Below are 10,407 nucleotides of genomic sequence, written 5' to 3'. Positions count from 1 at the left end.
ATTCCATGATGTGGACATTTTCTCAACATTTCCTTGTAGCGTTCCCAAGCCTCGCACATAGATTCTGTAGGTTGCTGCGCAAACTGAGTAAGAGCACTCCTCATAGCAGCAGTCTTTGCCATTGGATAAAACTTCACCAGAAACTTTTGCGCAAGATCTTGCCACGTAGTGATTGACCCAGCTGGTTCAGAATGTAACCAGTCTTTAGCCTTATCCCTCAGTGAGAATGGGAAAAGCCTCAACTTGATAGCCTCATCAGTCACGCCATTATACTTAAAAGTGCTGCAGATCTCGACAAAATTCCTTATGTGCATGTTAGGGTCTTCAGTTGCCGCTCCTCCAAAAGAAACAGAATTCTGCACCATCTGAATAGTGCCCGGCTTGATTTCAAAGGTGTTAGCTTGAATAGCCGGATGAAGGATGCTTGACTGAATGTCATCAATTTTAGGCCGAGAAAAATCCATAAGAGCTGGATCAGCTTGAACTATATGATCTCCCATGTTTACTAGTTCTTTCTGCTCAGTTCCTGAATCCGAATCCTCAAAATCTAACTTCTCCGGTGTATCAAGAACTTCGTCTTTCTCCTCAGCTGTATCTAAGGTCCTCTTGCGAACACGAGAACGAGTTTGCATAAACGGTTGCTAAGTACCTGAAACACAACCGAAAAGAGTAATTAACTACTACGTCCTAATCACTGAGTCCTAATGACCAATGATGGTAAGTACATAAACTAAACAAATACGCCGAGTCCCCGGCAGCGGCGCCAAAAACTTGTTAGGGCGAAATCACGCACTAATATTCACGCAAGTATACGCGTTCGCAAGTAATATAGAATACTTTCTAGTTCGTTCCCTCAGAGACTCAGACTAATTTATTGTCTAATTTAACTCACTCACCAATGTATGATTACTTCTCAATGTTAAGATAATATCACTTAAAATTGTTGATTAAATATTAACTATAATTAACTACTTAATTAACCACTTAACTAACACTTCAATTTATCAATAATAAAACACTCATGAGATCACAACTTCATTATTACTTCCTTCTATAACCATTGTTATTACCTTTAGCATGTGACAGTGATGATATTAATCGAATAACACAAAACTGATAAAAGCCAACTTTCATTGTACTAATACCATTCTACCAAACATCCATAATTAAGATAGAAATTGAATAGTCATCAATTATGTTGAGTTCCTATATGTCTACAGAAATTGACAACACAACGATTTAAGCACAAGTTATTCCTTTTGATTACATAGGGCAAATAAAACTGTTAGAGTTACCCACTAATCATGCACAACGTACATGAACCTATGCTAGCATGGCAAGTTCTAAATCTCAAGATCCACCGTCGCTTCACAAGAGATTAACACCCTATCTTATATGTTCGCGACGCACATAAGATGAATACGCACAACCAATACTAGATACCATGCAATCATCACACACTAAAGTATTAAACACTTAACTAAAGAATTCCATAATAAATCCGTTGCAACCCCATGATCACGATTAGCCCATAATAGAACTTATCGCCATCATGGGTTCATATGAAATCATGATAAACGAACACAAGAAAATAACAACTAAACTAATTATATTAAAACAGAGTACGTCACAAGAGTAAATAAGTCAAAGCAAGAAAACTAGCATCCAACGTTACAACGAAACAAGATTCACAAGAATATATGCTTCCTCTTCGTTGCTGTGTGCTAAATCGGTCTTCTTCCTTATCTCCTTCGCTTCTTGCAAAACACAATCTAAAACATAATCCCCTCTTAATTCTCTGTGAAAAACGTCTCAAATCTACTTATATAATAGTCTCATAAAACTCAGATTACATAGAAGTTGGAAGCCAAACAGAAGTAGAAGTCTAAAACAATATATTATTTTCCCCGACCCTGCGCGGCCGCTCAGCATTTCTGCGCGGGCGCGCAAGGCTGCTGCGCGGCCGCTCAGCATTGCTGCGCGGGCGCGCAGGATCCCACTGGAAAATTTCCAGGTTTGCTCCGTTACTTCGCCGTAATCTGCCCGTTCTTTTCCTCTCATCATGGCGAACACATGCCAAGGCTTATTCTTGATGATTCCTCCTCCAAAATGCAACTAATACCCTGAAATGCATAAACACTAGAAAAACGCATCAAATACACAAAATACTTGATTCCAAGACACCAATTTAAGCCCTTTTAAGACGTTCTAAGTGGTATAAAATGCCACTTATCAAATTGCTGAGAGAGATTGGCCAAGCCTGAGATTTGATCTACCAACATGTCATCAACTGTAGAAGGCTGAGCTTCTATATCTTGTAGCCATTGAGCCATGATATGTGGTTGGCTGGAGTGAGATGTGGATGGCTGTTGAGAAATGTCCAGATTACCACCTGTGACTGAAGTCATAGTTTGACTCACAGATAAATCTGTGGTTTTGACAGTTTGTTGTTCACCACATGTAGTGGGAACCTCCATTGGAATTGGAGAGAATTTGACTGGGTTTCTGTCATGTACACCAGCCTCAAACCTTTGTGCACCTTGCAGAGCACTGTCACATAAATGTGATGAAATTGCCTCTCCCATAACAGGGTCATTGGCAATTGTACTCCTAGCTTCAATTCCCAAGGCAATTTCAGCTAGGGTTTTGAGGGGAGTTGTTCCTTCTAGAGGAACCTCCAATTGAATTGGAGAGGATTTAGATAGCTCTCCCTCAAGAGTACTACCCTCAAACCTATTCATCTATGAAGATGATTGTGCACATGAAGGTGCAAGAGTGAATATGGGATCTTCAGTAAAAACTGATGAAACCCCCATGTTTTTTATGGTGTCATCAAGGTCTACCCCAGCTAGTAGCCTCTCACCATCTAGATGTTGGTTCTGGGTGGTGAGCACAGTTTCATGAACCATGTCACTTGAGTGTTGGTGCACTTGAGAATCAGATTCAAGTGCTCTATATGATGAAGAAATTTGAGAGATTAGAGAGGTTTGCTCAGTTATGAGTGTTGGAAGCTCCCCCTGAATAGATGAAGGAGCTTCAAATGATGTGCCCTCAATAGGTGTGCCATCCTTATTTTTTTTACCATACACTCTAGGTGCAGGTTGTGCTGACTCAGTACAGGATGCATTGGGGTGAATGCTCTTTTCAATAGATACACCCAGTTGAAAGGATGCATTTAGTAACTGTTTACTCCCCATTTGTCAACTGTACCCTTTTGGAAGGACACAGAGGTGTTTTGAGTGGTCAACTCAGGTATCTTACTCTTCTTTGGTCTCTTGATCAAGGGTGACTCTGGTTTAGTTTGAACTTTTTCACTCTCATTTACAACAACAAGGGTTGGTTCTTTTCTCTTCTTTTTACTCACTTCAGTATTTTGAGAGACTAAAGTGGTTGGTTTGCTAACATCTAGTGGTTTACAAGAAGGGGCTGCAGCTTTGGAAGGTCCCCGTTGGGGTGCCTGTGTTTGTACTTCCACAGGCTCAGGAACCATAGCTGAACTAGCAAATTGAGGAGCCTTCATGTCTGGCATAGGGTAAGGATAAGTCCCGAATCTCTCCAACATAAATGGAGTGATTCTAAGACTTACACTCACCTTATTCTTTGTAGTAAGTGAGCCAAATATTATTTTGGACACTTGCTTACAATTGCCAATTCTACTACTATCAATACCAGCTAACAAATGTATGGAATTTACTTTATGAGCTAAAGTAGACATAATAAACCTTGACACTATTCTTCAAAGGCATAGTAAGCCTGGTAGCCAGCTCCTCCAGAATTAGAGCTCCAACATTCAGATGCCTGTTGTGAGCTATTGAGAACACCAACTTCTGCACCATACTTGAGATGTTGTCAAAGCCAGTTTTTCTGCAGGTGAAAGCCCTCACTACAGAATCAAACACAAAGGACCATTCCTTCCTAAGGCTTGTCCTGTTCAGGCTTGCCAAGTTGATTGAGCCACTGTCGTTGATGAAGTCCATGAATTCACTCAGCTCATCTGCAGTTGGCATCTCTCCATAGTTCTCAGTTGGCAATCTCAGGGTTGTATTCACATCAGCAGCTGGAAACTTAATTTCTTGGCCTCCAATTGAGCAGGTGACCACCATAGAAGTGACATTCTCTAGAACAACTGTCCTAGTTATAGCTGATGTCCAAAATTCATGAAGAACGTCCAAATACAGCACATAACTTGCAGTTAAAGCACCTGCAATATAGGATTTAGAAAGAAACTTCACAAACCCCTTAAAACTATCAGGGGCTTGGTTAGCATCAAGAAAAGCAATAAAGTTGGTTCCCTTCTCTGGAATGATAGCTCTAACAATGTTTTGTGCCATTTTAGTGATTAGAAGTAGTGGGTAAGAAAAAGTTTTGAGAAAGGAGCAAAAATGAGAGAGAAATCGCCTTTTGTCTTAAAGCTAAGTCACTTGAGATCTCGAAAAAGTGTAAGTACAGTGTATGTATCGAGAAGTCTGGGTATTTATAGAAAAAGTAAAAGTCTCAAAATATCCTTGTCGAGAACTCTATGAATTAACACTATTAGAGAACTCTACATGGTCTTATCGATAAGTCATAATAGAGCTTATAGAGAAGTCATTCGAGAAGTCTGTAAATAGACTTATCGAGGACTCACTCGAGAACTCTAGAATGACTTGTCGATAAGTCATTTTGACTTATCGAGAAGTAATTTTGAATTTGGAAAAGGTACATTCGATAAGTCATTTTATTAATTCTTTTCGAGAACTAAGAAAAGATTTATCGAGAACTCTGATAAATGCTCAGTTTGTTCGAAAATGGACTAAAAAATGATTCTAATTTATTTGAATTGAATCAAATTAAAATCAGAATAAATTTTCCAAAAGTATTTGTCTAAAATAATTTAATATTGATAAGTCTCAAAATATCCCTGTCGAGAACTCTGTGAATTAACACTATTAGAGAACTCTACATGGTCTTATCGATAAGTCATAATAGAGCTGATCGAGAAGTCATTCGAGAAGTCTGTAAATAGACTTATCAAGGACTCTCTCGAGAACTCTAGAATGACTTGTCGATAAGTCATTTTGACTTATCGAGAACTCAGTTCTCTATACCTTTGAGTACTGTTATTCTGCCTTGTGTTAATTTTACACATTTAAGATGTAAATTAACAACTAAGCAGTTTACTTAGAATTTGAAATATTCTAAGTTAATTTTTGATTTAAAAAAAATATACAGAGATTCTGAAATATTTATAATTCATATTTCAGTTAATTTTCAATTAAATCAAACTAGGTTGATTTATTAGAAATTAATCTTCTGCAACACATTAGCTGAGTTCTTGCCTTAGGATGAAGAATTGAGCATTCCAATTTCACTCACAAGTCTAGTGAAGGTTGCTTCATCCAAAGGTTTAGTAAAAATGTCAGCTAATTGTTTCTCTGTTGGAACAAAAATGAGCTCAATGGTACCATTTGCAGCATGTTCCCTGATAAAATGGTACCTAACATCAATGTGCTTTGTTCTAGAATGATTAACTGGATTAACTACTATAGATATGTCACTAGTATTGTCACACATAATAGGAATTTTGTGTAACACTAGACCATAGTCCATTAGCTAATTTCTAATCCAAAGCACCTGAGCACAACAACTTCCAGCAGCTATATATTCAGCTTCAGCTGGGGAAGTTGACACAAATTGTTGTTTCTTACTATACCAGGATACAAGTCTTTGACCAAGAAATTGACAGCTTCCACTAGTACTTTTCCTATCAACCCTGCATCCAGCAAAATCTGCATTTGTGTATCCAACAGCTTCAAACCAGTTCCCTTAGGATACCATAATCCCAAGTTTGGAGTTCCCTTTAAGTATCTGAAAATCCTTTTCACAGCCATCAAATGTGATTCCTTTGGATTTGCTTGAAATCTAGCACATAGACAAGTAGCAAACATGATGTCTGGTCTACTAGCAGTCAAATAAAGCAATGATTCAATCATCCCTCTGTAGCTTGAAATATCCACACTCTTGCCTTTCTTGTCTTCATCCAACTTGGTTGCAGTAGACATTGGTGTAGATGCAGGTGAGCTATCCACCATACCAAATTTCTTCAATATGTCATTCACATATTTGGTTTGGCTGATGAAAATACCATCACTTCTTTGACTAACTTGAAGGCCAAGGAAGTAACTCAATTCTCCCATCATGCTCATTTCATACTCACTCTGCATTATCCTAGAGATTCTTTGACAAAGCTTTTCATTTGTAGATCCAAAGATGATATCATCTACATAGATTTGAACTAGGATCATATCTTCACCATGCTTCTTGTAGAAGAGAGTCTTATCAATAGTACCTCTGGTAAAACCATGTTTGAGTAGAAATTCTGAAAGCGTGTCATACCAGGCTCTAGGTGCATGTTTCAATCCATATAGAGCCTTGAGTAATTTGTAAACAAAGTTTGGAAATTCTGGATCTTCAAAGCCAGGTGGCTGTTGCACATAAACTTCTTCTTCTAGTTCACCATTAAGAAAAACACTCTTGACATCCATTTGATACACCTTGAAATTTGAGTGTGCAGCAAATGCCAGAAAAATTCTTATTGCTTCTAGTCTTGCAGCAGGAGCAAAAGTCTCATCATAGTCAATTCCCTCTTCTTGTGAGTAGCATTTAGCAATCATCCTTGCTTTGTTTCTAGTAACAATTCCATTTTCATCCATTTTGTACTGTACACCCACTTAGTTCCAATTATGCTTCTGTTCTTTGGTGCAGGGACTAATTTCCAAACTTTATTTCTCTCAAACTGATTCAGCTCCTCCTGCATAGCACATATCCAATCAATATCCAATAGGGCTTCTTCAGTTTTATTGGGCTCTACTTGAGATAGAAAACATGCATGTAGGCATTCATTAGCAGTTACACTTCTAGTTCTCACACCAGCTGAGGGATCACCAATAATAGATTTTACTGTATGACTCATATCCCACTTTCTAGTGTGTGTCTGTTGACTAGTGCCTTCATCATTTTTTTCAGTATTACCATGACTGTCATTTCCATTCTCTCCTTCTCCCCCTGATTTGTGCCACCAAATTCAGGTGTCTGAAGAGAGCTTTCATTCCCATGATTTTGTTCATAGGTCTCTTCATTTGTCATTTTTTGTGCCACAACTTCATCTTCCTCATCAGAATCACTATCAATGGTTAGATTCTCAAATGCAAGGGCTTCAGCATCATTTACATCAAGGCATTCCAAGCCTGGACACTTGTCATCATCAAAAGTCACATCTGTGCTTTCCATAATTTTCTTTTGATCAATCACATAAACTTTGTAGGATGTTCTTTCCAATGAATATCCCAGAAAAATTGCTTCAAAAACTTTAGAGTCAAATTTTCCCACATATTCAGAGTTGTCTTTTAGAATATAACACTTGCTTCCAAATATATGTAGATGCTTCACTGTAGGCTTCCTGTTAGACATGATTGAGTAAGGTGATTTTCCATGAGCTTTGTTGATGAGATATATGTTTTGAGTGTAGCATGCAGTATTAACAGCCTCTTCCCAAAAACTAGTTGGCAACTGAGCATCTTGTAGCAAGGTTCTAGCAGCTTCAACCGATGTTCTATTTTTCCTCTCAACTACTCCATTCTGTTGAGGTGTTCTAGCTGCTGAAAATTCTTAAAAAATGTCTTTGCTTTTGCAGAATTCACTTAATATTGAGTTTCTGAATTCTGTTCCATTATCACTCCTCAATCTATTCACACTAACTTTTCCTTCAGCTTGCTTCTCAATTTTCTTGATGTGCTTAATTATAATGTTTGGAGTTTCATCTTTAGAGTACATGAACTCAACCCAAGTGTATCTTGAAAAATCATGAACCATGACAAGGGCATATTTGTTCCTTGAAATGGACAAGACATTTACTGGCCCAAACAAGTCCATGTGAATAAGATGCAGAGGTGCACTTATAGAATTCACGGATTTTGACTTGTGACTTGATCTTTTCATTTTTCCTTTCTGACAAGCTTCACAAACTTACAGTTGAGCAAATTCCAGACTAGGCATGTCTCTCACAAGCTCCTTCTTGACTAAGGTGTTGATTGCTTTGAAATTCAAGTGAAATAGCTTCTTATGCCATAATTTTCTTTGCTCTTCTGATACCTTGGTGTAGAAACAACATACTCCATCCTTATTTGTTGAGTCTAAGTCTGCAACAAACAAGCTTCCCTTTCTTACTCCTTTAAGAGCAATTTCACCAGTCTTTTTTCTAATAAAAGCACAATCTTCTTTGTTGAAAACAACTTGAAAATCTATGTATGTAAATTGACTAACACTTAGAAGATTTACTTCTAATCCAACAACTAGTGCTACATCTTCAATGACAATATTTCCATAAACAATCTTGCCATATCCCATTGTGAATCCTTTGTTGTTGTCTCCAAAGGTCACCAAAGGGCCAACCATCTCCTCAAATTGTGATAGCAGGGCCTTATCACCTGTCATATGCCTGGAATATCCACTATCAATGATCCATATGACCTTCTTTCATTTGCCCTGCCCACAATGAGGATTAAGTGTGTTTAGCTACCCAAGCTGTGTGGGCACTTTCTTCTTGTTAACTGATTTTGCAGAAGTAGAATGAGAATTTTCAGATAAAATGAAATTCATAGACTGGTGAGCATTTTTTCTTTCAGATATAGAACCAACTTTTGATTCTATGAGATCAATTCTCAATTTTTGGAAACTCTTCATCACTTTCATGTTGCAGGGAATGCAGTCAAACTTGTCACAGAATGAATAGGGATCATTAGCCTTAGCTTCATTGTACTTGCAGACTCCTTCAGGTGGATTGATAAAAATCTTTTTACAAAGGTGAGTTAGGTGTTTCATTGATCCATAATTCTCACACCTCTTTCTAGGAGCATCTGCAACATAAGCAAAATTATTGCTTTTGTTTATCCCAATCTTTCCATTTCTATTCTTCTTTTTCTTTTTGACCTCTTCAGCTTTAATCTCCTTCACAGGCTCCTTAGTTTCTTGATTGGCTTTTAGTGTTTCAACAGAGATGGAAGACTGAGTTGTCTCATCATTTTTCTTTTCCTTGTCCACATCAGTTATCTCATGTTTGATGATCAACTCTTCTTCACTGAAGTTCACCTCACATGCCTTAAACAAAGGTGATTCAACTTTCTTCAAAATAATTGGAACATTCTCAGTTTTAGTTGATTTTCCTTTATCACTGACAAACTTCTTTTTGTTGTTCAAACCCTCATAATCAAGACCAATGGCAATGTTTGCACATGGCTTGTTCTTTTCATGATATTGGCCAATCAACTCAGAAGCATTTTTGAAGGATTTCAGCTTCACTTCATTCTTCTCCAGCCTTTCTCTCAATACTGCTTCAATTTCACTTGCACACTTTAATTTGTTCTTTAAGTATGCATTTTCTTGCTTAGCTGCATCAAGCTCAACCAGCAACAATTCAGTCTCTTGTTTTTCACTCTCAAGTTTTTCATTGATCTTTTTCAATCTGCTAACTTCCTCATATGCAGCAACCATGCTTGTATGAATGTGGAACATTTCTGTGCTCATCTTTTCAACAGTTTCCTTATATTGACTCACATTTAAATCAATTGTGGTAAGAGTTGGTACCTGTGATTTAGATGATGAAGAATCTCCTTGCTCCAAGGCCATGAGTGCATAGTTTCCAACTTCTTCATCTTCATCATTATCTGAATCATCCCAGCTTTTTCCCTCAGCAATATAAGCTTTCCCTTGTTGCTTCTTTAGAAGAGCATCATACTTTTCTTCCAATTAAAGATAGGCTTTGTCTTTCTTTGCCTTCTTGGGTTTCCTAAATTTTGTAGCAAAATGGCCCAACTCATCACAGTTAAAGCACCTTATGTTTGATCTGTCAACAGATCCAGTTTTGTAGCCAGTTTTGCTATCAGGAGTGTTCTTCCCTTTTCCTTTCCAGCTGTTGTCTTTGTTGAAGGACTGTCCTTTGCTCTTAAAAAATCTTGGTTTCTTCACTCTAATGTTAGAGAATTTTTTAGCCAAGTAAGCCATTGATTTTTCTAGCTCATCAAGCTCATCAAGAGTGTAGAACTCATCTTCTTCATCCAATTCCAGTATGACTTGCTCTTTAGTGTCATTGACTCTTTTCTCACTTGTAGAAATTTCTGAAGTTTAGGATCTTTGCTCATCATTAGAGGTCTGGCCATCATTCACAATCAGTGCACTTGAGCCATCCATTACATATCCTTGACCATCCCTTAATGATTTCTTTTGAATCATTTCAAGTTCATAAGTTTTCAGAACCCCATAGAGCACTTCCAGTGTGATTCTACTCAAATCCCTTCCTTCTCTGATTGCAGAGATCTTTTGTTCCAAATGATCTCAGAGAGTAAGCAAGAACTTCAAAATCACTTCTTCAAC

General features: G+C 37.7%; 1 non-coding gene across 1 annotated transcript; it reads left to right on the top strand.

Moving 5' to 3' along the window:
* On the top strand, positions 1-107 carry LOC141681562 (small nucleolar RNA R71). Its single transcript, XR_012558990.1, has one exon. It is a non-coding gene; the product is annotated as a small nucleolar RNA R71 (small nucleolar RNA).
* The last annotated feature ends 10,300 nt before the right edge of the window (positions 108-10,407 follow it).

The sequence above is a fragment of the Apium graveolens genome, chromosome 8 (genome assembly GCF_009905375.1).
Source record: "Apium graveolens cultivar Ventura chromosome 8, ASM990537v1, whole genome shotgun sequence".
In the NCBI taxonomy this organism is placed as follows: domain Eukaryota; kingdom Viridiplantae; phylum Streptophyta; class Magnoliopsida; order Apiales; family Apiaceae; genus Apium; species Apium graveolens.
Note: the sequence above shows the minus strand (reverse complement) of the source record. Positions and strands in the feature narration are given on the sequence as shown.